This window comes from Paroedura picta, chromosome 2 (genome assembly GCF_049243985.1).
Source record: "Paroedura picta isolate Pp20150507F chromosome 2, Ppicta_v3.0, whole genome shotgun sequence".
Taxonomy (NCBI): domain Eukaryota; kingdom Metazoa; phylum Chordata; class Lepidosauria; order Squamata; family Gekkonidae; genus Paroedura; species Paroedura picta.
This window is the reverse complement of record NC_135370.1, coordinates 117,970,715-117,983,392: the sequence shown is the minus strand read 5'-3', so window position 1 is coordinate 117,983,392 and position 12,678 is coordinate 117,970,715. Positions and strand designations below refer to the sequence as shown.

At 39.0% G+C, this 12,678-nt stretch overlaps 1 protein-coding gene across 10 annotated transcripts in view; it reads left to right on the top strand.

The window, feature by feature from the left end:
- Positions 1 to 12,678, top strand: part of LRRC4C (leucine rich repeat containing 4C) — a 1,070,267-nt gene that overhangs the window by 611,198 nt on the left and 446,391 nt on the right. For all 10 annotated transcript variants that reach the window (XM_077322206.1, XM_077322213.1, XM_077322209.1 and 7 more), the window contains one exon: positions 4,603 to 4,737. The gene's annotated coding sequence lies outside the window, so the exon portion shown is untranslated. The remainder of the gene's footprint in view (positions 1 to 4,602; positions 4,738 to 12,678) is intronic.

Below are 12,678 nucleotides of genomic sequence, written 5' to 3'. Positions count from 1 at the left end.
CTCATCACCTCATTTTTATAATCATACCAATTTATAACAACAATACCACCCCCCTTTTCAGCTGGCTTGATAATAATATTAGGGTCTGACTTTAGCAGCTTGAACACCTCAAATTCCTCTCGAGATAAATTAAATGGGATTGTTCTCCTTTTAAGTTTTAATTAGAAAAATTAAACTTTTTCAAATGTGGTGATAGCTGGTACATCTATTATAGGAGTAAAAGTTGATTTAGTTCTGAAAGAAGTAGTTTGTATTGTGGTGGGGTAGTGTGCAAAAGGATGTTTTAATTTTAACAATCTTGTTACTTTGAATAAGTCCACACCGGTATGGAATGCATTATATTTTGGCACTGGCACAAAGGAGAAGCCTTTATTCAAAACCATAATCTCTGTGGGTGTGAATTGCCTGTTAGATAAATAGAAAACTATTTCTTGTGGCTCAGATGCCTGCCCCCCTGAAAATCCGGTTGGAACCAGTCATCTTCTCTTAGGTATCTCCTTGGTCGCAGAGCACTCTTCTGAGGCATAGCTTACTCACCTGAAGAGCTAAATGTATCAGCTTCTGATTCTGAAAAAGAATCTGGACCTGGCCAAACAGCTTTGCTCACACCTACCCTAGGTTATACTTGGTTGTGGTTATTAATGTTGTTGTTTTGTGGCAGTGGCAGTTTAGGAGCACAGAAATGAGTTTGGGCAGAGATCCAGTCTGTGCACTGGATTCCTGCAGGTGAGAGGTCTCTTAAGAGACAGGCAGAAGTGAGCGAAGCTGACCCAGCTGGGGCAGACAAGGGGCTCTGCCAGGCAGCGAGTGAGGCTAAATGAGGTGGGCACCCCATTGGTCCTCATTTCACTGCCTCCTTGCGGTGAGGTCTCCGGAGCAAGGGATTAGCCTTCCTGGCTGGGAAGAGACCAATCCCAATGGCTACTGGAGCCCAGGTGAGTAGCAGCCAGATGGCTGCAATAGGTATACTCATTTTCTGTGCCATGCCAACCCTCATTGTGGTGAGGGGCATTATGATAATAAACACTGTGGTTATATTATCGCCAACACAGTTATGTGTCATGTCTTCCTTGGCTGGGTGCCATTCTGCTAGTCAACAGTCTTTTGTATAGATATGTGAAAAATTGAATTTCTCCCTTTATACCCAGTGTAATGGTGCACTGTTGTGTGTTGTTGTTAGGTGCGAAGTCGTGTTCAACCCAGCATGACCTCCAGGCCTTCCTGTCCTCTACCATTCCCCGGAGTCCATTTAAGTTTGCACTGACTGCTTCAGTGACTCCAGCCAGCCACCTCATTCTTTGTCATCCCTTTCTTCTTTTGCCCTCAATCGCTCCCAGCATTAGGCTCTTCTCCAGCGAGTCCTTCCTCATGAGGTGGCCAAAGTATTTGAAAGTATTTCTACTGTTATGTGTAGGAGAGTACAAAAAAATTGACATTGGATTCAGATAATTTAATCCCCAAAATATTGATATTTTCTGATATTCTTGAATTGTAATACTAGTATCGTAACTGTAATACTGGTATGGTGTTTGGATTCAGGATTTTTCAGAAATACTGATGTTTTTGGCTTTATTATATCTTATGAAGAGTATTATTGTGTGTAGTCTCCATGGTACCTAATGGGGGTATCTGGGAGGTCTGTGGAGTCTGGTTTTTGAGGTAGAGGCACCAAATTTTCAGCATAGCGGCTGTTGTCTCTCCTTAAAGAAATACCCAAGTTTCAAAAAGATTGGACTAGGTCCAGTTCTATGGGCTTACAAAGAAGGTGCCACCATCCTCCTTTGGTTTCAGTGAAAAGGGGGAGGAGAGCCATTTAAAGAAAGCGAACCCACTTTAAATGCCTTTTGAAAGCCATGAGTAAACTCTGAAGGAGGCTAAAGAGCTTGCAATGAATTTAAATACCTTCTCCAAACCACAAGATCACTCAGACGGTATTTAAAGGGACTATAATTTCTTTTTCCCTTTTGAACTTGTCCATTGGGCTTTCTTGTCCAAGGCAGGATTAGAGGAGTCACAAATTGAGATCAAGATTGCAGGGAGAAATATCAACAACCTCAGATATGCAGATGATGCCACTCTAATGGCAGAAAGTGAAAAGGAACTAAAGAGCCTGTTGATGAGGGTGAAGGAGGAGAGTGCAAAAGTTGGCTTGAAACTCAACATCAAGAAAACAAAGATCATGGCATCCGGCCCTCCCTGGCAAATAGATGGGGAAGAAATGGAGATAGTGACAGATTTTATTTTCCTGGGCTCCAAGATCACTGCAGATGGGGACTGCAGCAAAGAAATTAAAAGACACTTGCTCCTGGGGAGGAAAGCTATGACAAATCTAGACAGCATCCTAAAAAGCAGAGACATCACCCTGCCAACAAAAGTGCGTTTAGTCAAGGCTATGGTATTCCCAGTTGCAATGTATGGCTGTGAAAGTTGGACCATAAGGAAGGCCAAGCATCAAAGAATCGAGGCTTTTGAACTCTGGTGCTGGAGAAGACTCTTGCGAGTCCCTTGGACTGCAAGGTGAACAATCCTAGAGGAGATCAGCCCGGACTGCTCCTTAGAAGGCCAGATCCTGAAGATGAAACTCAAATACTTTGGCCACCTCATGAGAAGGAAGGACTCCCTGGAGAAGAGCCTAATGCTGGGAGTGATCGAAGGCAAAAGAAGAAGGGGACGACAGAGAATGAGGTGGCTGGATGGAGTCACTGAAGCAGTAGGTGCAAACTTAAATGGACTCTGGGGAATGGTAGAGGACAGGAAGGCCTGGAGGATCATTGTTCATGGGGTCGCAATGGGTCGGACACGACTTCGTACCCAACAACAACATAATTTCTTTAAACTCTTTTTAACTTTAGCTTTTTGGTGGTCCTGAAAAATCCAAAATATTTTCTGAATATTTAGGACATCTTATTTCAGATAAGGGAAACAAATACTGAGATCTATATCTGGCTGAAAGAGTATCTGATAAATATTGATAAGGTATTTTTAAGGTATATTGTCTGCTCAAATATAGCTGAATGCACACCCCTAGTTGTTCATTATATAATATCAGATCCTGAAGCTAGGTTAGCATAAGAAATTAGATATAGATTCTATTTTATTATCAAACAATAGTTCTTCTGGTTGATGGGGAATTCAAAAGTTCACTACAATTGTTTAGTCAATAATTATGGTTGTTTACTGGTTTGGAAAAGTTTTGAGAGCTCTTTGAAAGACTGTATAGAATTTTTGTGTTTTGATCCAAATAATGTAGCATCTTCCACTATCATCCTGTCATTCTTGAAAATGAAAGACAAGGACAAATATCATCTGGGTAGTGTTTTTAATAGCTAACCCCTGTATAGAAGTATCTGATCTTGCCTGGGAATTGATGCTTTCTTGTCCTGCAGTGTGAGTATTTCTCATAGACAATGAGTAAATTTCTCAGTGAAACTGAAATGTATTGATGGCTGGAACAAGTGATAAAATATATGAAATTCACTTAAGATTTAATAAAGTAATATTGAAAAATAAATCCCTGGTCTATGCTGACATAGTTTCTATTAAAGATAACATATGTCTGAAGATTAATTTCTAATGCTGTGCCTTTGTTTAAAAGAAAACTAGTTGAAATGTATATGAAATGACCAAAAGTATATTTGTATTTTTAATCACCCATGCAAATTCTGATATCTTTATAGAATTAACTGAGTTTTACAGAGTCTTTTGGAATTACTAGAAGAAAAAGCATGGTACCCTCAAATTACTAGTTCTTTAATTCAGCAATTCCATTTATCAGACTGCTAAATTTTCAAACAAAAATTATTTCACTCTGGAGACTGCCAAGCAATGATGATTTGCAGTAAGGACAGAACATATGGGTTGTTTTCTACCATGTCTTAGTGGAAATAGTTAATGCATAGATCTTCCACACTTTTACCTTTGTCCAGCAAACCCATCTATATTCCTAAAATCTGGGTGTTAGGGCATCCTTCAAGATAAAATGTTATTTAATATGAGGGGATGGCAATGTAGAGAGATTCAGCACTGTTTTCTCGTGTGCTAGCAGAAACCTTGCTCTGTCAAACTAAGAGGAAGTTGGCAATGTTATTAGGTTTCCCCTTGCTACTGCAGCCCGCAACTTTCCCGTACCACTAGGAATTTTGGAGTCTTCTAGCCCTTAGCATTGGTTTCTCAGGAATCACAGGGGACTGCTGCCCACAATGAGGAAGCTCCTCCTCTCTGAATGCCTTTCCCTCTTAATTGGTAGAAACTTGTTATAAGAGTGGTGATTTTTTTTTTTGCATCATAGAAATGTGACAGTATTGTCATTTCTTGTAGACATATGCTTTTATTTTTATTTGTTCTCCTATCAGCTCTGGTCAAAAAGATTTTACTGTATTTCTATAAATGTGAAACTAGTTTCAGTGGTCTGGCCAAAAGAGTATTGTTGTCCATGGTGCCAGGCTATTGCTCAGTACCAAATAATTATAGCAGGATTGTGAAACATGTTTCCCAATATGTCTGTCTGACTATCTGTCTGTATGTCACACGTGTATGCATAGAAGTGTATAGACAACTGAGCTGAAAAGTAACCTGTCTTTCATTTCCCTCCCCTCCCCCCAGGTCCATTTGAAAAAAAGAAAAAAAGTAATTACTCTGTAGAATCTGTTGATGGGGTAATATATGGAGCAGTAACAGAAACGAAATGGACTCTGCTTTGGAGATGAGGGGAATTGTCCAATGAAAAACCATACACAGGTAATGAGTTGTTGTTTTATTCCAGATTCACTAATATCTTTTTTTCCAATAACATGTGCATATCTGCAGTGTGGGTGCAATTTCTATTTCATCCATGTCATTTGTTTTTTTGTAGTCTGTTACACAGTGATGGAAAACAAGTCTGAAAAATATTGCTGCTGATGGTGATTTATTTCTAGGGAATTGATATTAAACTGGCTTTCAAATTGATGATTTTGGACACTTCAGTGAGAGCTGAAATAGCAGTAGGATGGCCTCATCTGCATGAGTCTTATAGATGTGTCTAGATTTGTTGACAGCTTTCCTGTTCTGATGGTGGGTGCCAATTGTGACATTATCACAGAACATAGTGTTTGGGGAAATTGTTTATTTTTCCTTCTCTGTGCTCTGAAGTTGGCTCTGGTAGCTTGAAGTGGCAACAAAATGACAATGCTTTCTGCTTAGTCTGGAATGAAACTTGCTGAATTGTTATAAACTGCATGAAAATATTCAACATCATTCTTCTAATTGTGGAATGAAATGGTGTTCTTTGTTTTTTGTGTTGACCCTCCGAATTAAATATACTTGATTAGCAAGTATATGGTGTGTCAAGATGCAGACATTTAAGATGTTTGAAAGGAAAACAAGATCAGGATGATATACAATTTAATCTAGCAATGAGTTTAGAAACTTCAGACTTTTTTTAGTATGGTTGAAGAGGACAATCACCAACAGAGAGTGTACTAGTTTTCAGTGTTCCTTTTTGGCTAATGCACTTTGTCCCATCTCTTCATGGCTGAGTTCATACCAAATCGTTTGAAAAAAAGTATCTTGTTCTTCTTTCCTTTCAATCATTAACCAGCACTGCTTCCCCATGGGATCTCTCATCCATGGGCTTTTCCTGTACACAGCTGAGCAATATAATCCCTTTCATTTGCATTCAGCTACAAAATAGAAGTGGGGTTGTTGAGCTGTAGATATTTGTGCAGTTGTCCTCCCTCTTGAAAGATGGGAGTGGGGTTGCAATGAGTGGTATGGGGTAAAATGTCAGATCCCCTTCCCTTGCAGCTTGGGAGCTGCCTAGGCAGACAAAAATATCCAGGTTGAGATAAATTGATCTAGCTACAAGAAGACAAACAGAAATATAACAAAGATTAGACAAACGGATTCACTCTCTTACCTGGAACATTTAAAGAATGGAGCATGTTTTTAGCTTAGAATTCTCCATTGAGTTTTTTCACAGAAGTAATATCAAGAAGTTGTTTAGATCCTTCTGCAACCTACATTGTCACAACATCACCTCCCTTCAACATGTGCACATGCACACTGGGTAGGAAAGGTCATGTTCTACCTGGAAATGCTGCATTTCCTCTGTGGTTATGATCCTGGAGTAGTTGGTGAATCAGGCAGAATGATGATTGGGTCTTTCTTATAGTCAGCTTATAGTATTTCATTTAAGAAAATATTTACTAATCATATAATTCCTAAGCAACTCTTGGATTTCCTGGAATTAACATTTTCCCTTGAACCATTTCAGCTGGCTTCTGAACCAGTTATGGTGGCACCAGTGGATGATGTTTGTGGGGAGATTTAACATGTACATTTCTCCCTTTTGAGTGTTCTAGACATTCTACTGGCGCTTGATACATGTATTAAAATTCCTTAAATATTATTTAGAACATTAGAACATTTTGCTGCTAACATCATTCATTAGAGCATGCTCCCAAAAATCCTGCCTGCAACATGGAAATTGACAGGTGGCATTCCACAGGTGGTGTTTTTATTATTTTTATTTTGTTTAATATATGCATTTTTAAATCCACACCTTATTCATCAAGTGGCATATTTATATGAAGGCTCTGGAAGAATCTGGTACTTTAGAGTGATGCTTATGGCTCTCAGGTCTATAATTCATTATCTAAGCATGTCAGTTTCTGTCACTATTGAATCAATCGTGATGACTGAGTAGCTGTGGGTCTATATGGTAAATTTGGAGAAAACAAGTGATTTGTTGGGAATTTCAGGTGTTCTTACAGAGGCAGGTCAGTGGGATGCTGGACTTTTTGTTAGTTTTCCCTCCTTCCTGGCTAAGAATATTAATACCATTGCTAGATTAACTTAGCTGGAGTAGTTCTGACAATTGCCCTCCTCTCAGAATCTTGATTGTGGTATGTTTTTACTGTTAGAAGCTGTTTAGACCTTACAGATGAGATGGGAAATACATCTTTTCATGAATAGATTAACAAAATGATACTATCAACTACAAAAGCCATGTTGAGGCCTTTTGGGAAATGGAAGGGTAAAAGTTTACAAATATATAACTTAAATTAAAAATAAATGTTGTTGGTTCTGTTCTGACATGAGATTCTGAAATAAAACAATGGGTAGGAGGAAAGCACATATCTTAAACAAAACATTTATAATTACTGAAGTGTAAACACAGCCTCACCCCCTTCCCTGGAACTGAGCCCCATGTAATAGATCTGGGTAGATCAAGATCAAGGCTATTTTCACAGAGAGGATATCCAGGTTTGAGATCCCTGTTTCAGCCACCTCATACTATTGAACTATACATTTCTTGCATCTGAAAAGGGAAGATGTGTACTGTACTTGCCTGTAAGGGAATGCCCTCACATTTTCTGCATGAACAGCTTGTAGTTTCTGTAATAGTTCTCATTTTGGGGGGTTGTATTTCAGTGGTGGAAAAGTTCCCACCCCAAACATCTGAATTATGAATTTCTTTTTAGTTTTGAGCTCCATCTCAGCATATGAAACCCCTACCCACGCATGCCCGCCCACCCACCCCCTCAGACTCTTTTTTGCATCACTTTTTATTAATATCCTAAACAGAAATGACATGCAACATGACAAATGCCTTTGTTTATTATCAATTAGGTCCTTTTTTAAAGAAAAAGAAAAAACTACTCTAGAGCAGCATAATTGCAAGATTTCTTTCACATTACTAATGGGTGTCTCTTGTCAAAATTCGAGTGGACCAAGAGCTAGCTGGGTGTTGCAATATTTTCCTCTCCTGTGCACCAGTTGCTAGAAGGGAAGAGATCCTGAGACAACACAACCCTTAGTGCCCAGGGATATGGTGGAGAACAAATGTATTATTATTGTCTTTCTTATTAATAATGATGATGATGATGATGATGATAGTTTGATTGGAAGTGTGGGCATTCTGGTAGAAAGACAATTAAAAAGACAGTGAAATGAGGCTATTCCTGTGCTTATAGGTAGAACTATACATGTACCCCAAAGTTTTGAAAATAGATGAGCAGAGAATAATAATTTTCAGACAATACAATAGCATTGGGGGAAGGCACCTAGTGTGGAAGCTAGTCATAGTTTTGATAGTTATATTCTCATAGAGTAGTCCTGTCAGAGCTCTCTCAACCCCACTTCCCTCACAAGGTGTCAGGAATGCAATTGTAAGCCACTTTGAGTAGTAAGCCACTTTCCTAGTAGTGAAAAACAGGATATAAAAGACAATTCTTCTTCAAAGTGTATAGTTTTTTTGGTTCAGATTTTTGCATCCATCTCAAACAATTACAGAACAGTTGCGGAATATCTACTAGAACAAAAAGGTCAAGTATATGTTTTGAATTACTGCCTCTAAAGACCACTGATTTGGGGAAATTGTGTAACCAGCATGAAACAGCCTCCTGCGTAATGCAGCCACATATGGCCAGGTGATCTCCTGTAGGGTAATTCATAGTACAGGCCTGTAATCATAAGTGTACCTGAAAAATAAAGGTCACCAATTATTGTTGATGCCTAGAAATAATAAAAGATTCTGGGGGAACTAGTAGTATAGACCGTGGTAAATGTGGATATTTCCATCTTTTTATGGCGGGGCAATTATTTGGGTAGATCCCTTAATTGGAGCAAATCAGGACTTTTATACATTGTGTTTCAGGGCAAGTTTAATTTGTAAGATGGACATATTATGGCCACCACTTTTGGAAAAATCTTTGAAGTGTTTTAAATGTATTTATATCTTTATTTATTTATATATTTTGGGAGAAGCCTTGAGTGAGACCTAAATTCAGAACCTGGTGTGGTGGCAAGAACTGAAGATGAGAAGATTGCAAATCTACCAGGAACGGCACATAAGCAGGGAGCTATCAACTTACAAGGAAGTTTAAAAACCAAAACCATGGGGCACACAAAGGATGGATTACGATGTCTCTACACTAATGCACAGTATGGGAAACAAGTAGGAGGAACTAGTAGTCCTAATAGAGGAAGGGGACTATGACCTAGTAGGAATCACAGAAACATTGTGGGATAATACTCACAATTGGAATACTAGAATTGAGGGGTCTCTTGTATTCAAAAGGGACAGACAAGTAAAGAAGAGGGAGGGGTAGCAATATATGTTAAGAATCCGTATACTTGTGAAGAAATAGGGGTGCCTGTTCATGAAAGTTCAGTTGAGTGTATTTGGGTAAATATAAAAGGAATAGTAATGAGAATGGTATTATTGTGGCGATCTAATAATTCAAGTCTTCTGCTATGTCAGAGGACTTGAATGAGATACTACTAGACCGGATCACAAAGTTCACAAAGGAAGGAGAAACAGCGGTCATGGGTGACTATAATAACCCAGATATCTGTTGGAAGATCAACTCTGCTAAGAATGCGAACTCCATTGATTTCTTGATTTGTCTTGCAGACAGCTTCATTTCCCATAAAGTAGAGAGGGCAACCGGGGGGAGGGGGCTGCTATTTTAGACTTGATTCGCATCAGTAGGGAAGACCTGGTAGATGAGGTGGAAGTAGTGGGCACACTTGGTAGTAGTGACTATGTGATTTTGGAATTTACAATTGTGGGAAAGAGAAAACCCTTACATAGTCGGACATATAGACTGGACTTCAGGAAAGCAAATTTTAACAGTCTTAAAAGTATGTTGGCTAGAGTCCCGTGGTCAGAAAGGCTTAAGGAGATGGGAGTCCAAGAGGGCTGGGAGTTTCTTAAAAGTGAAATACTGAAGGCTAAATTACAAACATTTACCTTGAGAAGAAAAGATGGAAGGAGACTAAAGAAGCCAAGGTGGCTTCATAAGCTATCAAATGATTTGAGGAATAAAAAAAGAATAATAAATTTAGGAAATGGAAATGGAAGGAAAGCCTTATTACCAAGGATGACTATAAACAAATACTCCTACGTCCCTTCCAACTCTATTATTCTATGATTTTATGATTCTATGATTCTAGAACTGACATTTTACTAATTTTATTTCTTGGACTGATGTTCTATGTTCTTTGTTAATAAAATGATTATTGGGTGTTCTGATTTTTGGGGATTAGTGATTCTATCTGATTTCATTGTATTCTACATGAGTGCTTCAGAGGGCAGTGCTAAGTACTCCTACATTACTCAGGTCTATTCAGGTCCATTCAACTAAATTTTTTTTTGGTAATTTTATTATTTATTATTATATAAAGCATTTACAGAAAAGTAAAAGAGGAAAAAAGCGACCAGCTGATATGGTTTACCATCCTCTTTTAACATACATATTCAGTTCCCATCACATATTAATCCTAATCTAGAAGTTTTTACCATCTTTCTTAACAAAATGATTGTTAATACATATGAGAGTATAATCTGTTATAAGAATATATTCTATTATTATCTTAAATGATATAAAGTCGGTCCCCTTCATATATTGGCCCTGACCTAAGAGTTACTGCTGCTGTCTTGTTAATACATATGAAGTATAGTTTGCCATCCTCTTTTAGCATACATATTAGTATACATCAGGGGTAGTCAAACTGCGGCCCTCCAGATGTCCATGGACTACAATTCCCAGAAGCCCCTGCTAGCATTCGCTGGCAGGGGCTTCTGGGAATTGTAGTCCATGGACATCTGGAGGGCCGCAGTTTGACTACCCCTGGTATACATATTCAGTTCCCATCACATATTGATCCTGATCTAGAAGTTATTACCATCTTTCTTAGCAGAGTAATTGTTGATACACATGAGAGTATAATCTATTATAAGAATATATTCTATTATTGTCTTAGATAATATAAAGTCAGTTCCCTTCATATATTGGCCCTGACCTAAAAGTTACTGCTGCTGTCTTTCCCACAGGAGACCAGGAGAATGCTCCACTGTTCATCACATCCTTCAGGTGGTCGCAGAAAATGAAATTGTATTTTTTCCCACAGTGACGCCTGATGATTCTTGCATAGAGTATTTCTGGTTGTCCTTCTGTCAGGGCCAAAGAAGTCTATTGCTTGATTCTTGTTTGCAGTCGCCTTTAAGTAGGCTCTGTATATTTTGTCAGTCCGGATCTCTTCCTCTGGTCACACAGAGATATCTCCTGATAGCTTCCTGCGTGCTGTCGCCTTTGAATAGACTCTGTTTATTTTGTTGATCCAAATCACTTCCTGCTCTAAATAGACTTCCAGGTTTTCGGTGCTTTCCTTCCTTAAATCTGTTTTCCCAAGTTCTTCCAAGGTGATTTTGATTTTTACGTCCCTAGCTCTCTCCCCCTCCTGTTGATTAACTTCCAGACATTGAATTCTCGTTTGATGTATTGTTGGCTGAGTTGTGTTTTCATCAGCTGTTTTTTCCAAACCAGCAGTTCTGTCTAAAAGCCCTTTCTTAGTCTTTTGGATTTCCTTTTCCACCTTGTTGACTGCTTTCAGTATCTTTGAGTTCCTTTCGCATAACAAATGGAAAAGCTGTGCCTTAGTTAATTTTTCCATAGTTCTAGGCAGTCACAAACTATAAACAGAAAGTCTCGTGAGGTCTCGCGGGAGCACGAGCGATCCAAAATTATCAGTTTGTCGATCTCCGTATCAAGTCAGTGTCCCCCACTAAACTCTCTCCAACAAAAATTTAAAGTCTCTCTTTTTTTTAAGCTCTCTCTTTGTTTGATTAGTGGGTGTAATTAGCTGGGAGCCTCTCACTCAACGAAAGAATTCACTTGTAAATTGGTTGAGGAGGGGGGGAAGATCTTGTGGGGAAAAAAAGGAAAAACCAGAAAACTCACGGTCTTTACTGTTGCAGACTTTGGCTCCTGTCAGTCTGGTAAAAGATGATCTGGGAAGAATGTAGGGTCAGCTGGTCATTTCAGGCTTAGAAAGTTATTTACGACAAGGGCGCCATCATGACCTTGAGCACATGCCATGGCGATCTGGAGAACTCAGTCTCCACGGATCTGTAGGACCCTCAGGATGTCGTTCCCAGTTCCTGGGGCGACCGGCGAGCAAGATTTGCGTATCTGCTCAGGTCTGCCAGGTGCGGTTGCTCCTGACCCTCAGCATGGCTTAAGAGCCGGGCAGAAGCCCAGCTAGTACGGCGCCATCTTCAGTCGTTCTTCCCATTCAACTAAATTTGAGTCCAATGGGACCTTTAAGAACAACAAAGACTTATTCAAGGCATGAGCTTTCGTGTGTATGCACAGTTCCTCAGACAATGGAACAGGGATCATAAGAGGAAAGATATAAGGAGAAAGTAAATTAGTAACAAATTAGTAAACATTATTATAAATCGAATTGAAATATGCAGTTTTTAATAATTCCTTGCTAGAAAAACAAATCACTCCTTTGGGTTCAATTGTCATTTACAAGGACATTCAGGCAATAAAATTGTAAAGTTAGCGATTAATGGCAGTCCCTTTCCCAGTTGTGAAAATAAGTAATTAAAAGTGACTTGTTAGCCCCATTCATCTTCACCCAAGCATGCAGGCATTCTTACATGTGACAAACCATGCTGAGTTTGTATGTAAGTATCTTTGTATGTAAGTATGTAATGCTAGTTAGAATCTAACTTTCTGTTCTCAGAACCGAATAACAAACAGCATGACTTGTCACTTGTGGGAATGTCTCCATGCTTGAGGGCTAACAAGTCGCTTTTAATTATGAAAGAAAACAATAGCACATAGTAATCAGTTCAGTTTCTTCTGTCAATGAGCTTTTACAATGCTGATTCAGGCAGCCAAT